The 18303-nt window shown below is 44.8% G+C and overlaps 1 protein-coding gene across 2 annotated transcripts in view; it reads right to left on the bottom strand.

Moving 5' to 3' along the window:
- The window catches only part of LOC118670592 (gasdermin-C-like), a 75389-nt gene extending 57550 nt beyond the window's left edge, over positions 1-17839 (bottom strand). For both annotated transcript variants that reach the window (XM_036337656.1, XM_036337657.1), the window contains exons 1-2: positions 17680-17839; positions 17437-17604 (exon numbers count right to left, since the gene is read on the bottom strand). The gene's annotated coding sequence lies outside the window, so the exon portion shown is untranslated. The remainder of the gene's footprint in view (positions 1-17436; positions 17605-17679) is intronic.
- Positions 17840-18303: the final 464 nt, after the last annotated feature.

Raw genomic sequence — 18303 nt, 5'->3', positions numbered from 1 at the left:
GAGGGACTGCTGGCGCTGGGGGATTTGAAATCTGGGTTCCGTAATTACGGAGGACTGAGCCTAAAGGGGGCAGCCTGAAGCGCTGACCAGACCATGAAGTGCCGGTAAGAGAGGAGCTTACAGAGACTCAGCCTTCCCCGTTTCTGCAGCCGGCATTTGTTTGTTTGTTTGTTTGTTTGTTTGTTTGTTTTCACTGAACCCTGTTCATAGGACATTTCGGATACAGACACTCACCCGTCCTGAAGAGCAGGAGAAGGTGCAGACGAGTGGAATCTGGGGAGAGGCAGGGGAGAGAAGGGGGTCCAGGAGAGGTGGCAGCAAATTGAGTGCTGAGTCACCCCTGAGCCCAGGACTTGGGCAGCCATTTTTTCTCCTGAGGCTATAATTCCTCCTTCCAGGCCCCAGGCAAGGAATACTGCCACACCCAGATTCCACCCTGAATGAGATGAAGGATTAAAATAATCTGATTAATCCCTGGGAGTTAACAGGGTGTGGCCTATAGAGGGCCTTTCAGTCCCAGCAACAACAACAGAATCACAGACATTCCATAAAACTGGGATCTTAAGCCAGCCAAAGGAATGACATTTCAATTTTTCAATTTTATTTTTGTATTATTTTGTTAGCTTTTTTTTAATGTTTTTTGCTTTGTTTTCCTTTTTTTGTTTGTTGCTTTTTTTATTTCTTCTTTCTTTGTTTTCCTTTTCTTTTTGTTTTTTCCTTTATTTCCTACTTCTGTTCACATTATTTTTTCAACCACATGAACAACAGACACGTGAGCGGTGCGCTCTTGTTCAGGGAGCATCAGCCCCGTGAGCAGCCTGCCTCGAGCCTAAGAGCAGCAGCCTCATGTGGCCTGCCCCTGTCCGAGGAGCAGCAACCATGCGAGCAGTCCGACCTGTCCCAGGAGCAGCAGCCGCATGAGCAGTCTTCCTATGTCTGAGGAGAGGCAGCCGTGCGCAGCCTGCCCCCATCTGAGGAGCAGCAGCTGTGCACAGCCCGCACCCTGCACTAGTCCGAGGAGCAGCAGCTGCACAAGCATCTTGCCCTCGCCCAAGCAGCAGCAGCTGCACAAACAGCCTGCCCAATCTGAGGAACAGCAGCTGTGTGAGCAGCCCGCCCCCATCTGAGGAGCAGCAGCTGTGCACAGCCCGCACCCTGCACTAGTCCGAGGAGCAGCAGCTGCACAAGCATCTTGCCCTCGCCCAAGCAGCAGCAGCTGCACAAACAGCCTGCCCAATCTGAGGAACAGCAGCTGTGTGAGCAGCCCGCCCCCATCTGAGGAGCAGCAGTTCTGCGAGCAGCCCAGCCCCATTCGAGGAGCAGCGGCAGCCCACCCCGGTCCGAGGAGCAGCAACCACATGAGCAGACCACCCACATCCAAGGAGTGGAAGCTCTATGCAGCACGCACCGGTCGAAGGAGCAGAACCACAACAGCCTGCACCCGTCCGATGAGCAGCAGCCGGTCCTAGGAGCAGTAGCCCCACAAGCAGCCCACCACATCAGAGGAAGAACAGCAGCGTGCAGCCAGCCCCCATTCAAGGATCAGCAGCCACATGAGCAGTCCGCCCCAGTTTAAGGAGTAGCAGCTGCATGTGTAGCCCACCCCATCCAAGGAACAGCAGCCTCGTGATCGACACATCCTCTGTCTGAGGAACAGCAGCTGTGTGTGAAGCCTCCCCCCCCCACCAGCCAGAGGAGCCACCGCAGCGGTGAGCAGCACCCACCACAGGAGCTCCTGCCAACTGAGGAGCAGCTGCTACAACAACTGCCAGAGGAGCAACCACAGCCCGAGGAGCCACTGCCACCCAAGGAGCAGCCCCTGAACGACTCAACATCTAGATATGTCGGTGAGATCAAACATGGGTAGACAAAGAAACCCCCAAAGGAAAGAAAAGGAGGACTTGCCAGAAAAGCAGCTAAGTGAAACTGAGGCAAGCAGCATGACAAAAAAAGAATTCAGATTAAGGGTCCTAGAATGCATAAACTGGATGGAGGAAAAAATCAACAACTTATGCAGGAAGCAAGAAGAAACAGATGAAAAATCAATAAATTATGTAAGAACCAAGAAGAAATGAAGAGTGATATAGCTGCAATAAAAAACACCATTGAAAGTTTCAACAGTAGATTAGGAGAAGCAGAGGACCGAATTAGTGAATTAGAAGACAGGGAAACAAAACACACCCAAACTGAACTGCAATTGGAGAAAAAAATTAAAATACTGGAGAAGAGCCTAAGGGAATATGGGACAACATGAAACGAAACGACATATGAATAATAGGGGTGCCAGAACAACAGAAAGAGGAACAAAACTTAGAAAACCTATTTGAAGAAATAATATCCGAAAACTTCCCTGAGGTGGGGAAGAAAAAAGTCACACAAGCACAGAGAGTCCTAAACAAGGTGAACCTGAAAAGACCCACACCAAAACACATCATATTTACCATGGCAAATGTTCATGACAAAGAGAGAATCTTAAAGGCTGCAAGAGAGAGACGGAAAGTTACATACAAGGGATCTCCCATTAGATTATCAAATGATTTCTCAACAGAAACACATCAGGCCAGAAAAGAATGGACAGAAATTTACAAAGTGATGCAAAGCAAAGAATCCAAGAATACTCTATCCAGCAAGGCTATCATTCAAAATTGAAGGGGAAATAAGAAGCTTCACAGACAAAAAAAAAAAAAGGCTAAGGGATTTTATCACCATCAAGGCAGCAATGCAAGGAATGCTAAAGGGACTGGTGTAAAAAGAAGAAATAAAAATCTCAGAAAGAAAACAGCCACAAAAAATAGAAATGGCTACAAACAAGTACCTTTCAATAATAACTTTAAACGTAAATGGACTAAATGCTCCAATCAAAAGACATTGAGTGACTGAATGGATAAAAAAACATGACCCATACATTTGCTGTCTACAAGAGACCCACTGCAGAAAAAGGGACTCACACAGACTGAAAGTGAAGGGATGAAAAAATATCTTTCAGGCAAATGGAAATGAAAAAAAAGCTGGGGTAGCAATACTTATATTGGACAAAATAGACCTCAAAGTGAAGGCCATAACAAGAGATAAGGGAGAACACTTCATAATACTAAAGGGATCAATACAACAAGAGGATATAACCCTGATAAATATATATGCACCCAATGCAGGAGCACCCAAATACATAAAAAAAAACACCTCCTGGAAGATATTAAAGGAGAGATTGACAACAATACAATCATAGTAGGGGACTTTAATACACCACTGACTTCACTGGATAAATCCTCTAGACAAACAATCAGCAAAGAAACAGCAATCCTAAATGACTCACTAGATCAGATGGACTTAATTGACATCTTCAGAACACTTCACCCCAAAGCCACAGAATATACGTTCTTCTCAAATGCTCATGGGACATATTCAAAAATAGACCACATATTGGGTCACAAACAAAGTCTCCCCAAACTCAAGAAGACTGAAATCATACCAAGCATATTCTCAGACAATAAGGGCATAATATTAGAAATAAACTACAATAAAAACAACTCAAAACACTCAAACACTTGGAAGCTGAATAGCATGTTATTAAATATTGATTGGGTTACCAATGAGATCAAAGAAGAAATTAAAAAATTCTGGAAAATAATGACAATGAAAACACAACAATCTAAAACCTATGGGACACAATGAAAGCAGTCCTGAGAGGGAAGTTTATCGCTCTACAGGACTATCTCAACAAACAAGAAAAAATGGTAGTAAATCATCTAAATCTACATCTCAAAGAATTAGAAAGAGAGCAACAAGAAAAGACCAGAGTGAGCAGAAGGAAGGAGATAATAAAGATTAGAGCAGAAATAAATGACAGAGAGACCAAAAAAACAATACATAAGATCAATGAAACCAAGAGCTGGTTCATTGAAAGGATAAACAAGATTGATGAACCTCTAGCCAGGCTCACCAAGAAGCAAAGAGAGAGGACCCAAATAAACAAAATCAGAAATGACAGAGGCGAAATAACAACAGACCCCACAGAAATACAAATGATTGTTAAAAAATACTATGGACAACTCTACTCCAACAAACTAGACAACCTGGAGGAACTGGACATATTCCTAGAAAAATACAACATTCCAAAACTCAATCAGGAAGAATCTAAAAATCTCAATAGGCCAATAACTATGGAAGAAATTGAAGCAGTCATCAAAAAGCTTCCAGCAAACAAAAGCCCAGGACCAGACGGCTTCACAGGGGAGTTTTACCAAACATTCAAGGAAGAACTAGAACCTATCCTCCTCAGACTACTACAAAAAATTCAAGAGGAAGGAACACTTCCAAGATCATTCTATGAAGCCAGCATCACCCTAATACCAAAACCAGATAAAGACAACACAATGAAAGAGAATTACAGGCCAATATCCCTCATGAACATAGATGCCAAAATCCTCAACAAAATCTTAGCAAATAGGATCCAGCAGTACATCAGAAAGATCATAGGCCATGACTAAGTAGGATTTATCCCTGGGATGCAAGGATGGTACAATATCCACAAATCAACAAACGTGATACATTACGTAAACAAATTGAAAGAAAAAAACCACATAGTCATATCAATTGATGCAGAAAAAGCATTTGACAAAATCCAACACCCATTTTTGATAAAAACTCTCAGCAAGGTGGGAATAGACGTATCATACCTCAACATAATAAAAGCCATATATGACAAACCCACAGCCAACATCATACTCAATGGACAAAAACTAACACCATTTCCCCTAAGAACAAGAACAAGACAGGGATGCCCACTCTCACCACTCCTGTTCGACATAGTCCTCGATGTATTAGCCACTGCAATTAGACAAGAAGAAGAAATAAAAGGCAGCCAAATTGGAAAAGAAGTAAAACTGTCCTTATTTTCAGATGACATGATATTATACATAAAAAACCCTAAAGACTCCATCAAAAAACTTAATAAATGAATTCAGCAATGTAGCAGGATACAAAATTAACGCCAAGAAATCTATGGCATTTCTATACACCAATAGTGAACTTACAGAAAGAGAGACTAAAAAACAATCCCATTTACCATCGCACCAAAAAAATTAAGCTACCTAGGAATAAACTTAACTAAAGAGGTAAAAGACCTCTACTCAGAAAACTACAGGACGTTGAAAAAAGAGATAGAGGAAGACATAAACAGGTGGAATAACATACCATGTTCTTGGATTGGTAGAATCAACATCATTAAAATGTCCATACTACCCAAAGCAATCTATAAATTCAATGCACTTCCCATTAAAATACCAATGGCATATTTCACAGACCTAGAACAAACTCTCCAAAAATTCATCTGGAATAAAAAAAGACCCCCGAATAGCTGCAGCAATCCTGAGAAAGAACAAAGTAGGTGGGATCTCAATACCTGATATCAAGCTGTATTACAAAGCCACTGTTCTCAAAACTGCCTGGTACTGGCATAAGAACTGACATATAGATCAATGGAATAGAATAGAGAGCCCAGAAATTGGCCCAAACCAATATGCTCAATTAATATTTGACAAAGGAGGCAAGAACATACAATGGAGTCAAGATAGTCTCTTCAATAAATGGTGTTGTGAAAATTGGACAGATACATTCAAGAAAATGAAACTAGACCACCAACTTACACCATACACAAAAGTAAACTCAAAATGGATAAAGGACTTAAATATATGACGGGAAACCATAAAAATACTAGAAGAATCCAAAGGCAACAAAATTTCAGACATATGCCGAAGCAATTTCTTCACTGATACAGCTCCTAGGGCACTTGAAACTAAAGAGAAAATAAACAAAGGGGACTACATCAAAACAAAAAGCTTCGGCACAGCAAAAGAAACCATCAACAAAACAACAAGAAAGCCCACTGCATGGGAGAACATATTTGCCAATGTCATATCTGATAAGGGCCTAATCTCCAAAATTTATAGGGAACTCATACAACTTAACAAAAGGAAGATAAACAATCCAATCAAAAAAAATGGGCAAAGGACCTAAATAGACACTTTTCAAAAGAGGACATTCAGAAAGCCAAGAGACATATGAAAACATGCTCAAAGTCACTAATCATCCAAGAGATGCAAATCAAAACAACAATGAGGTACCATCTCACACCTGTCAGAATGGCTATCATCAAGAAATCAACAAATGACAAGTGCTGGAGAGGATGTGGAGAAAAAGGAACACTTGTGCAGTACTGGTGGGAATGCAGACTGGTGCAGCCACTATGGAAGACAGTATGGAGTTTCCTCAAAAAACTAAAAATGGAACTCCCATTTGACCCTGTGATCCCACTTCTAGGAATATATCCCAAGAAACCAGAAACACCAATCAGAAAGGATATATGCACCCCTATGTTCATAGCAGCACAATTCACCATAGCTAAGATCTGGAAACAGCCTAAGTGCCCATCAGTAGATGAATGGATTAGAAAACCGTGGTACATCTACACGATGGAATACTATGCTGCTGTAAAAAAGAAGAAACTCTTACCATTTGCATCAGTATGGATGGAACTAGAGAGCATTATGCTAAGTGAAATAAGCCAGTCAATGAAGGAAAAATACCACATGATCTCACTCATTTATGGATAATAAAGACCATTATAAACTTATGAACAAAAATAGATACAGCCGAAACCGGTTTGGCTCAGTGGATAGAGCGTCGGCCTGTGGACTGAAAGGTCCAAGGTTCGATTCCAGTCAAGGGCATGTACCTGGGTTGCGGGCATATCCCCAGTAGGAGATGTGCAGGAGGCAGCTGATCGATGTTTCTCTCTCATCGATGTTTCTAACTCTCTCTCTCTCTCCCTTCCTCTCTGTAAAATATCAATAAAATATATTTTTTAAAAAAAATAGATACAGAGGCAGAGCTGCCTCGAACAGACTGTCAAACTACAGCAGGAAGGCTGGGGAGGGTTGGGGGGCAGGAGGGGGGGGTGGTAAGAGATCAACCGAAGGACTTGTATGCATACATATAAGCATAACCAATGGTCATAAGACACTGGAGGTTAGGGGAGGCCAGGGGTTTGTCAAGGGCAGGGGAAAAAAAGGAGACATATGTGATACTCTTTGTAATACTTTAAGCAATAAAACAATAAAAAAAAAAGAAAAAAATTTTCTCCTTTCTCAGGCTCACTGGGTACTCTTGCCTCCAGGTTCACAACTTTAGTCTTCTTGAAAAGCTCCTCTATGACATGACATGGTGAAGCTCCTCTATGACATGACCCCCTCACTGAGCCTTTAGATCCCAAGGCCAACATTTTCACCCCCTTTAATGCTCTAAAAAATGTCAATCTAGCCCTAACTGGTTTGGCTCAGTGGATAGAGCATCGGCCTATGGACTCAAGGGTCCCAGGTTCGATTCCAGTCAAGGGCATGTACCTTGGTTGCAGGCACATCCCCAGTGGGGAGTGTGCAGGAGGCAGCTGGTCGATGTTTCTCTCTCATCAATGTTTCTAACTCTCTATCCCTCTCCCTTCCTCTCTGTAAAAAATCAATAAAATATATTTTTAAAAAAAAATGTCAATCTAAGAAATGTTGCCTGTTTATCTTTTATCATTGAGAAATTAAGGTTTCTAAGAGTGAAGAATTCTAATACATTTAAAAGAAGAAAGAAAGAATATTAGAGTAGAAATACTTAATGGAAGGTCTGAAGCATGGTTATGCATTTTTGAAGGACATAGAAAGAAGGTTTGAAGGCTAATTTGAAAGTGTGAAATTGTGAAGGTTGTGTATGTGATGAGAAGGAAAAGAGAAATGTTGAAAGAAAGAAAGAAGTTCTAAATTTACTATTTACAAGAATTGTAAAAGGGCCATTTTACTCTGAGCAAGAAAGTGAGGTTTCATTCTCCAAGACTGGCAGGACAAGGTTGCTGGATACTTCTTAAGCTAAACCAGAATATTCAGAAAAACAGCAAGGATTAAGGTTCAGTAAAAATAAGAAGTTAAGCCAGCACAGTGTCTGACTTCTTATCCAACCATCCAGGTCCCTGGCTTCCACTGCTCTTTTCCTTCCCTTTCTCTTTTCCCTTGGATAACAGCCCATTCTAACATTCCCTCCCACTGTCACTGCAATACACTCTCAATCACTCATCTGTCACCCCTTATTGGTAATGCCATGGTGACTACCCTCTCAGCTTGGAGCGTAGAACTGGGAAAGGGAATCTCATACCCTTTAGTCCACCTTTTCTCCTTACACCTTTCAGCTTGTCTCCATGGTCAGGGATTTTTCTTCCTCTGTGGGGAAAACACATATACCTGTCTCCCCATCAGGTGGACAGGAACCTGTACTCTCGCCTATCTCTCACCCACAACATCATCCCCCGCTTTGGCTTTCTGATGTCTCTTCAATCTGATAATGGCCCTGCTTTCATCTCTTAGATAACGCAGCTGGTCTCTCAAACGCTAAGCATCAAATGGAGCCTCCACATCCCCTACCACACTCAGTCTTTGGGTAAAGTAGGAAAGGCCAATCATCTCTTAAAAACACATCTAACCAAGTTATCCTTGGAGCTCCATATGCCTTGGACGAACTACTCCCCCTGGCACTAATGAGACTGAGGGTCATGCCATGGCAACCACTACTTCTAAGCCCCTTCAAGATCATGTATGGCGGCCTTTTGTCCTTCAAACCCCCTCCCCGGGAGACTACTTCCCTGCGTTTGCCCATATGAGGGCACTCTTACAACAACACGCTGATGGTCTTCTCCCCCGTCCCTTTGCTACAACTTCTACTCATCTCTCAGTCCTCCCTGGGGACTTGGTCTATGTCAATAAAAAAGGAAAGGCATCCTTAAAACACACGTGAGAGGGACCTTTCCCAGTCATACTATCTACACCTATGGCAGCAAAGGTACAAGGAAATACATCACTGGTATCACCTCTCACACTTTAAGACATACAAACCTCTACACAAAACACTACCTTCCTACACTTCTACCCCCACAGGACTTACCTCTTCTCAGGCTCACCAAATGCCTTCCCACCATCCCCGAAGAAGACGCAGCAGCACCATCCAGGACCTGATGACTCATTCCTCACAGGCTAAATTCTACTATTTCTTGCAGTGCATCCTGGAGGACTGGTCCTGGTGGTGACTGCGATCTGCTTCCCCAGAGACTTACACTCATAGATAGCAAACCTTACCTGGCAAGGGACCCTCCGAATTTTTACTATGGAAGAAGCTCAGGTTTTCGAATTCCTTTTTATGTCTCGTCGTCTCCTCACCATAATCCTCCTACAGGCAGCTAACAATGAATGCACCAATGAAGGTTTTTGGTCTTTTCAGGTGAAATGGACTTAGGATGATGAGGGAGTCATCAATTCTACTGTCTGGGATGGGAAATTCTCTAGTACAGCGGTTCTCAAAATGTGGGTCCCGACCCCTTTGGGGGTCACACAACCCTTTCACAGGGGTCACCTAAGACCATCGGAAAACACATACATAATTACATATTATTTTTGTGATTAATCACTATGCTTTAATTATGTTCAATTTGTAACAATGAAAATACATCCTGCATATCAGATATTTACATTATGATTCATAACAGTAGCAAAATTACAGTTATGAAGTAGCAATGAAAATAATTTTATGGTTGGGGGTCACCACAACATAAGGAGCTGTATTAAAGGGTCGCGGCATTAGGAAGGTTGAGAACCACTGCTCTAGTATCACTCTCTATTTCGATGCCTGTGCAGCCATGGCCCGGAGGTGGTCTAGCTGTGGTGGGTGGTATCAGGCCTATGCCACTGACCACAAATACCTATGTATGAAATACCTCCAGAAGGGGGATTGTGATGATAGGGGAGTTCTACTGTCCATATTCGCAGTGTTCTCACTACCACTCTGGTGCTTTATGTAGTCCGCTAGTAAACCTCAGACCCCCCTCAGACTATGGACCCCTTACGTGTAATCCTATCAGCTTTACCATATCAAACCCAGCAGACCCACTCTGGAACCAGGCTTAGCCAGCAGGAATTAGAATAGATGGGAGAGGTAGGGACCCTGGGGGTATAATTGTCTTTATCAAAACCTATTATTAATCCTCGACCTATCCCTCCCCCACTAAAGGACATTCTCTCTCGCCCCACAAACTCTGGGCCTACTCCTTTATCCACCGTCATCAACACAACCTTCCATCTACTCTCTAACATCAATCCCTCCTTCTCTACACCCTGCTGGATTTGTCTGTCACTGGCTTGAACTCTCATCATAGCTACTCCAATCCCTACCTATTGGACCACTAACTTAACTCTTACCTATACCAAACCTCAACGCACCCTATACAACATCTCTCTCTTTAATACGGAAAACACTACCTGTTTAACAAATACCTCTCAAACCACTACCTCAACTACCCCTACATCTTACTACTGTGCACAATCTATAAATTTACCCCCTCCTTTAGCCTGCCCTCCACTGGGTATTTTTCTCCTCTGTGGGACGACAGCCTACACCTGTGTCCCCCAGGACCTGTCACACTTGCTCTGCCTTTATGTCTTCCTAACCCCCAATCTATCAGAACAGAGGGAGAACTTGAATCCTCTCTTGGTCTTCTCAGGTCTCGCCACAAAAGGGCGGCCCTTGTTCCCCTCTTAGTGGTACGGGAGTCCTCACTGCAGTAGGGACAGGAGTAGGAAGCATTTCCTCCTCTGTTCATTTCTACCACAAATTGTCTGTTGAATTTTCAGAAGATAGTCCATCATTAGCAATTCCCTTGAATCCCTTCAAAGGCAGGTGGACTCCTTAGCAGCGGTAGCCCTACAGAACCGGCGCACTTTAGATCTCCTGACAGCAGAAAAAGGGGATACCTGTGTCTTTCTTGGGGAAGAATGCTGCTACTTTGTTAATGAATCAGGAATTGTCAAAGATCACATTAAATCCCTCTGAGACAGGATTGACCAAAGATGACGTAACCTTCTAGAAGTGGGGTATGCCATTTTTGGCTCACTTGCCCCATGCTCCTCCCATTCTTAGGCCCACTGGTATCTATTTTACTTTTACTCTTTGGCACTTGTCTCATGTGCTGTTTCACCAGTTTCTTACAGAACAGAATGCAGGCGTTCGCCAACCAGAAGGTGGGAGAAATCTACCTGGCCTTGAACGCTGAACAGGGACATCTATATCACCAGAATCTTTGAGACCCCAGGTAAATGCCTCTGGTAACACCCCCTCCCAGCAGGAAGCAGCTACGGAAGATGGACCTTCGCCCTCTGACCCTGCCCGGACTCTCAGATTTTTATTTTTTTATAATTACTACCAAGAACCTGGAAATGATAGACTCACCTTTCCCTGGAATGTGATTACTAAGCCCATCCATCCCTAGAATGGCGATGACTTACTGTAAATGTGATATGGCCCCAACCCAGAAGGAACACCCTGAATGGACATATACATTGACTAACCAACCAGCCCTCCCAAGTACTCCAAGCCCTTGTGCCTTCCTCATTCTCCTTAAAAAGAGTGCGAATCACTGCACAGGCTGCTGCTCTCCCTTTGCAAGACAGCCTGGCAGGTCTTGTTATGCCCAGATTTCAAGATCCCCAAGGAAACCACACCAGGGAACCAGCCAGTCCGATGCAAAAGCAGAGGGTCTCCTATACAAGCTCGCTTGGTCCCCCCCTTGCCTCCATTACTGGGTGCAAGAGAGAGCCCCGAATCCCAAGAGAACAAAGAATTTATAGGGCTTGGGGTCGGGGGTTGGGGCAGGGTGCAGCTAGGGTCTGGTTACACAAAGACAGGGGGGGTGGCCAGCATACTTTTGGCCTTGGGCTAGTTTCCCCCACTTTCCCATTGGCCGAGATAAGGGCAGGCTGAGTGACTGATACACCCTGTGGCTTTTTCTTGGAAGAGGGGTTAAGGACACAGCCATCAGTCCTGCTTTGTCCTTTCATTCCCCCCTTGTCTTGGAACTTCCGGCTCAATCATGAGTCGGACTGCATTTCTATTCCACCGTTGCTAGAGGCCCGTACTGGGCACACAGAACTATCAACTGAATTATTTTTATAAGCTTAACAAATGGTCCGGTGGAAGGGAAAGAAACCATTTTAGCTTTAACAGCTTCTATTGAAATAGGATTTTTCTTCTTAAAATTCCTCCATGGCTATTAAAAAGCCAAATCAAGATTAATGTATCTACTGTCCTGATGTTTGCATAAATACAACAAGAATGGTAACTGACTACCTTTGCTGGAATTTCATGGTTGAATCTTAATGTGCCCCATAGGGCCAGGAAGCCAAGCCATCCAGCTGCCATCAGGCCTGCCTGCGGTATCTGCTGAGTTAGGTGAATTTTTCACCTGTAGCAATTCCACCTGAGCCCACGCTCCAGGCTTTAAGGCCCATCTCAGTAGCCCTCCTACTTGTTGCGGCCCAGAGTGTGTGGGGGTTCCGCAGGAACGCAGAGGCATCTTTACTGCTCCCCTTCTACTCTTACCAACCGCCAGTGATGGTAGGGCATGGGCCTGACGCTTCAGCGCCAGCCATCTTCAGGGCTCCCAAGCAGGATACCAGGCTTTCTTCGTGGCATTCTTAGTGGCTTTAAGTCTTTAGAGTTCAGACAGGGCTCTTTAAAACATGATACTCCAGTCAAAGTTTTTCGTTAATAAAACCACTATGAGGAACCAGTCTTACTGGATCTATGCAAAGAAAATGCATTGCCATGATTTAATTAGCATTGTCAGATTTCGGAGGAATTACATAAGGAGAAAACCATATTGATCTACTCTAAGATTTTCTGACTTTCCTTGCTAATTTCTTTTCATGGATTTAAAACAAAACAGTAACTGTTGGTATAAAACCTTCTTTCTATGCATAACCATGCCTTAGACCTTCTATTCTAAACAGGCTTTTTCCAGCTTTACTATCCTTGACATGGGTATGGTGACTCAGGCCTGCAAGACAGTATTACAGGCTGCCAACTGTTAGCTGTCTCTCAACAGAGACCAAAACCTGATGGGCACCCTTCCCTGCCCAGTTGGGCACCTGCCCTTTTGGCAGCTAGGCACCCTTTACTTTTGGGGGTCACCCCACATAGCTCCCTTCCAGGACAGCTAACATACATTCAAACCTGCAGAAGAATCAAAGGTTAATATAACATATCAATACAATGAAACATAATATTGGCATCATGGCCGCTTCAGGCAGCCGAATCTTCTGCTACTAAACATGTGATCCTATAAATTGTCCTTGTCTCTTTGGAGCCATGTTCATGAAGATGCAGGCATTATCTAAGTGTATTACACAGTATTGTGGGGGCTCCTGGTGACAGGAGCGATCGCGAGTCATGTTACCGGCATCAGGCAGGTCAAGCACGCCGTAGCTTGAGCTTGAGCGGGTTGCGTTGATTTTGATCGATCGATGCTTCATTTGGTGATGAAGTCTTTCCGGATGGACCCAGGTCGCAACGCCATCTACCTTGAGAGCGGTGGGTCTCCCGGCGGTGCCTTCTGACGTAGACCCAATCCCCTGGTCTGTGCTGATGAGGAGTTGGGGTTGGGCTGGTCTCATAGATGGCACGGAGGCGTGGCCAAATGTCCTCGTGCGCCCTCTGGAGCCCTCTCAAGGAAAGAGATTGTTAAAGAAAAACCACCCAGTCCTCGCCAGTCTCTGAGTCAGATTCCTCCTCTCTTGGAGAACTTCAAAGTCCTGATGGCTTCTAGGTAACCCTGTTTATCAGTTACAGTGCTCTGTTTTTTTGCCTTTCTACCAGTTCCCTTTGTGGCAGAGCAGCAACCAGGCCTCTTTCAAGGGATGCGCTAGAAGTGGGTATCAGCCCCTCCTTTGCTAGTAGCAACAGGTACCAAACCCTTTCAGTACATTTGACCAGCTTCATTCCTGCCCACCTTTACAGATTCTAAGGTCCATTGTTTTCCTTTAACCAGCAAGCTAAATGACACTGGCCTGTATTATTTAATTCAGCACAGGCAGGGGGAAGGGCCCATGGAATCTCTGCCCTGAGGAACTGTGAGCCCTACCCTTAAATGTCCCAATCAGACTAGAAAAGCCATAAATACCTTTTAAATCTACCCCAGAATTTCAAAATTCCAACCTAGTACAGAATATACTTCCACACTTACATGAACAAATAGTTATACCCAAGTAGACATACAAACATTAAATAAACATCCATACTTACATCCTTTAAGTGAACAAATACTTTTACAGTCTTGGGATCTTGAGCAGACAGGAACAGATGGGGAGGGCTCCCTTTCTCACATCCACCATTAGTGACCAGTCCCAGCTCACTGGTATACCATTCATTTAATATTTCTTTTTTCCTTCTATTATACCAAGGCCATGCTTTTCAGGTAGCTAGAACTTTTAGCCTTAATTTTTAGGTGATTAGCAATACATTTTAAGAGACACAGAAATTTCACTAGTTAAGCAGAGACAGCATGCAATTTAAACCACAGCTTTGGGTAAACACATTATAGGTTAAACTTAGGCATATATTAGCTGTTTATACCTTTTATAAACATTTTAAAGAATATCAATTAAGTTTAAACTGGTCCTTGCATCAAAAATCTTCAGTTGAGGTCACAAAATCAATCCTCTTTTCTCAATCAGATCAATAAGCAAAGGCATTTAGTTACCACAATTAAAACCACATTCGAGCCTTGCAAGACAGGTTTTTGGCCTGCCTGGTCTTTTCAGATGTAAATTGACCACATTCTTTAAGATTTTGCTGCAGGCAGGAGGCGACTATTTCCTCCCTCCATTAAGAAAAGCTTTCTTAATTAACAACGGACCAGTTTGTTTGGTTGTTGTTTTTTCTTTGGAAAAACTGTTCTTTATTATGGATTGGGCTTGGGATTTATCCTGCACATTTGAAAGGAGACGCTAGCCCAAAACCCTATCCGAAATCGGACGGTGCGCATATTAGTTTTAAGCCAGCTTTTCTCCTCACACGAGCACAGAAATCCCAGACGCATTTACTTGGGGAGGGGGTGACCTGTTTCCACAGACCCTCACTCAGGCGGCCGCCCGACCGCCACACAAAGGAAGGGGGGAGGGCAGTCCTCCTCCCTCCGCACTCGCACACTTTCACCAGACGTTCATTTAGAGTTTAAACAATTTATTCAATTTCTAACAACTTCCCCATTCCTGAGGGAGCTCTAAAGCCTCCCCCAATCTCCTTGAAATGATTAATCACAATATCCAAAGGAGCAGTCTGAGTCACCATACCGTCCATCCAGCAAGTCCTCAAAATAAAACGGAAACACAAACAACTAAAGGGCCCAAAGAAGTACAGCCTTCCAACTCCATGGAAGCAAAAAACAAAACAAAACGAAAGCCAGACGTTGGCTGCATGCCAACCAGCGGGAGCGACCCGCCTTTTCTCAGATTGAGGGGTTCCTACAGACCTTCCGACTCCGCGGAAGCAAAAATGTCCCCCTTCAGATGGAGGATCGAGGCGTCCCCCGACTCCTCCCGCCTGTCTCAGATTAAGGGGGTTTCTACAGACCTTCCGACTCCGCGGAAGCAAAGCTATACCCCTTCAGATGGAGGATCGAGGGGTCCCCCGACTCCTCCCGCCCGTTGATCCTGTGCATCCACTTAGATCATTATTACAGGCATTTACAGATTTCAGAAGTGAGCTCACACCGGACAGATATAAAACATACAATGACACACAAACACCTACCGCGGTCAGTCAGGCCCTCCGGAGGGGGGGGGGGGTCCCCTCGATGGTGTTGGGGATCCCAGACGAGCCCCCAAAATGTTATGCCCAGATTTCAAGATCCCCAAGGAAACCACACCAGGGAACCAGCCAGTCCGATGCAAAAGCAGAGGGTCTCCTATACAAGCTCGCTTGGTCCCCCCCTTGCCTCCATTACTGGGTGCAAGAGAGAGCCCCGAATCCCAAGAGAACAAAGAATTTATAGGGCTTGGGGCCGGGGGTTGGGGCAGGTGCAGCTAGGGTCTGGTTACACAAAGACAGGGGGGGTGGCCAGTATACTTTTGGCCTTGGGCTAGTTTCCCCCACTTTCCCATTGGCCGAGATAAGGGCAGGCTGAGTGACTGATACACCCTGTGGCTTTTTCTTGGAAGAGGGGTTAAGGACACAGCCATCAGTCCTGCTTTGTCCTTTCAGTCTTTCCTCTAATAAAGCCTGTGTCACCTGGTTTTCGTCCTCCAACTAATCTTTCAGTGCCAAACTAAAACAAACCAAAAGCACCTCTACCCATTTCTCAAACCAAGTCTGAACATTTCTCTCTCTGATCATAGTATTGTTATTGCCGGAGTTAGCTGGTTAATATTAATAAAGGGGAAAAAACAAAGGGGAGGCCAGACACCATAAGCATGGTCATCTGGGCAGCTTCATGTTCCCCAGGGAACCACCGGTCCACTCCCTGCAGGTCACTGGGGGCAGGGAGAGAACACAAGTGGAGATGGGCGCATGTGCATAAGTCGGGGAGGGGCTTGCAGGAGGGATGCTTGGCTGTCAGTCTAGCCTGGGGAACAATGGATTGGCTAGGAGATGACCCCATCAGAAGCATGTGAAATCTTGAAGAGTTAATTGGTTTGAAGAAGTTCCTGGTTAAAACCCCAAAGAGTTCCCTCTCTCTTGTTCGTTCTTGTTCTCTTTCTCTCTCTTGCTCTGTGACCCACACTCAGCCATGTGCTCTCATTCTCTCTCCATAGCCACATGGCCTTAAGCAGCCCCATGGTCCATGCTGTGCTGACCCCACACAATGGACCTGTTAGGTTGGAGAGAGCCCAGGATCGGATACATGCAGACATGTGACAAGATAATGGACTCCCCCTGGCATTTCTGGCAGATCAGCATGCCAGACACAGATACTGGCTTCTCCCTGAATCAACACCAACCCCCACACAGATACTGACTCATTCCTGAATACCTGGCTGACCCCCTGCAGCTGAAACTTCCTCAACTGAATACCTCAGCTCATGTCCCCGCCCCTCACCCAACGGCAGTATAAAAAAAGTGCCCCTCTCCCTGTTGGCGTGAATCCACGTGCCCTGTCCTTGGGGTACGTGGGTCTCCTGGGGACGCAGAATAAACTTTTCTTCCTTCCTTTTCTGATCAACTCTCTTTATTTCCTTCGCCGCCTCCTGAGCCACCTAACCTAACAGGACCCAGCTGGGAACACAACTAAGCTAGCCAGGAGCTGGACTGGACTTTAACATGGAACTAAAATTCTGGGCAGTGACCTTGATCCTAGCCCTGCTGAAGGCAAGATTGGACTTCTTCGATGGCAAGATGGACAGAGATGGGACCTTGGAGGGAAACCCCTTAATTTTACATCATCAATAAAGCTCTCCACTCCATGAAATTCCATCCTCCTATGGGGACCTCAGGAAATTCTTTTCCTCGTGGCACCCCAAGAACCTTACTTCCACCGATAACAGTATCTTCTTATTCACCCCCTGGTCCCTGGTTAGAACTTACCAGTTGTATATTGTCTTGTCTTATAGAGAAAGGCTCCAATGGGTAGGGCTCCTTCCAATCTCCAGAGCGCCTGAGGTCAGACAAAATCCAGAGAACAGAGAAGTGCGACTCCGCTGGTCGTGTTTTCTTCCCACCAGCAGGTCCCGACTCAAGTTCCAGAGCAATACCCTGTAACAAGAAGCAGATGAGGCCCTCATCTCCTCCAGACCAGGTCTGGGGCTGAGCTCTGGATCACGGTCTTACCTCTCAAGTCCTTCTCAGCCGAGGCTACAGAGTGAAGTTGGGCAGGATTTATATAGTATTTCCAGAAGCAGAGCGTGTCTGTTCCTGACCCAGACGGAGAACAGCCTGAGCAAGTCTGATTTAAGTTCGTTCATGGCAGAGTCATTGCTGGAACAACTTATTTGGCTACATGCCACTTTAAACGCACTGTGTAAGATGTGGCCGTGTGTCAGCAAGAAAGGTAGAGATACGCTTCAGGAGAGAAGAAGAGGTACATGCAGGACCTGGGCAGAGACTCTGTTCAATGGGAATTAATGCTGCCCTCCTGTGTGTCATGTTCAATTGATTTTACAATCTTTAGTGGTAAAGAAAAAGGAGATTTCTTATATTTTATTGATATTTTACAGAGAGGAAGGGAGAGTGATAGTTAGAAACATCGATGAGAGAGAAACATGGATCAGCTGCCTCCTGCACACCCCGCACTGGGGATGTGCCCGAAACCAAGGTACATGCCCTTGACTGGAATCAAACCCGGGACCCTTCAGTCCACAGGCGATGCTCTATCCACTGAGCCAAACCAGTCAGGGCAAGAAGATTTCTTTTTAAAAGGACAAAACAACTTGCCCCAAACCCATTTACTTTCTA

The sequence above is a fragment of the Myotis myotis genome, unplaced genomic scaffold, assembly GCF_014108235.1.
Source record: "Myotis myotis isolate mMyoMyo1 unplaced genomic scaffold, mMyoMyo1.p scaffold_m19_p_16, whole genome shotgun sequence".
Lineage (NCBI taxonomy): Eukaryota > Metazoa > Chordata > Mammalia > Chiroptera > Vespertilionidae > Myotis > Myotis myotis.
Note: the sequence above shows the minus strand (reverse complement) of the source record. Positions and strands in the feature narration are given on the sequence as shown.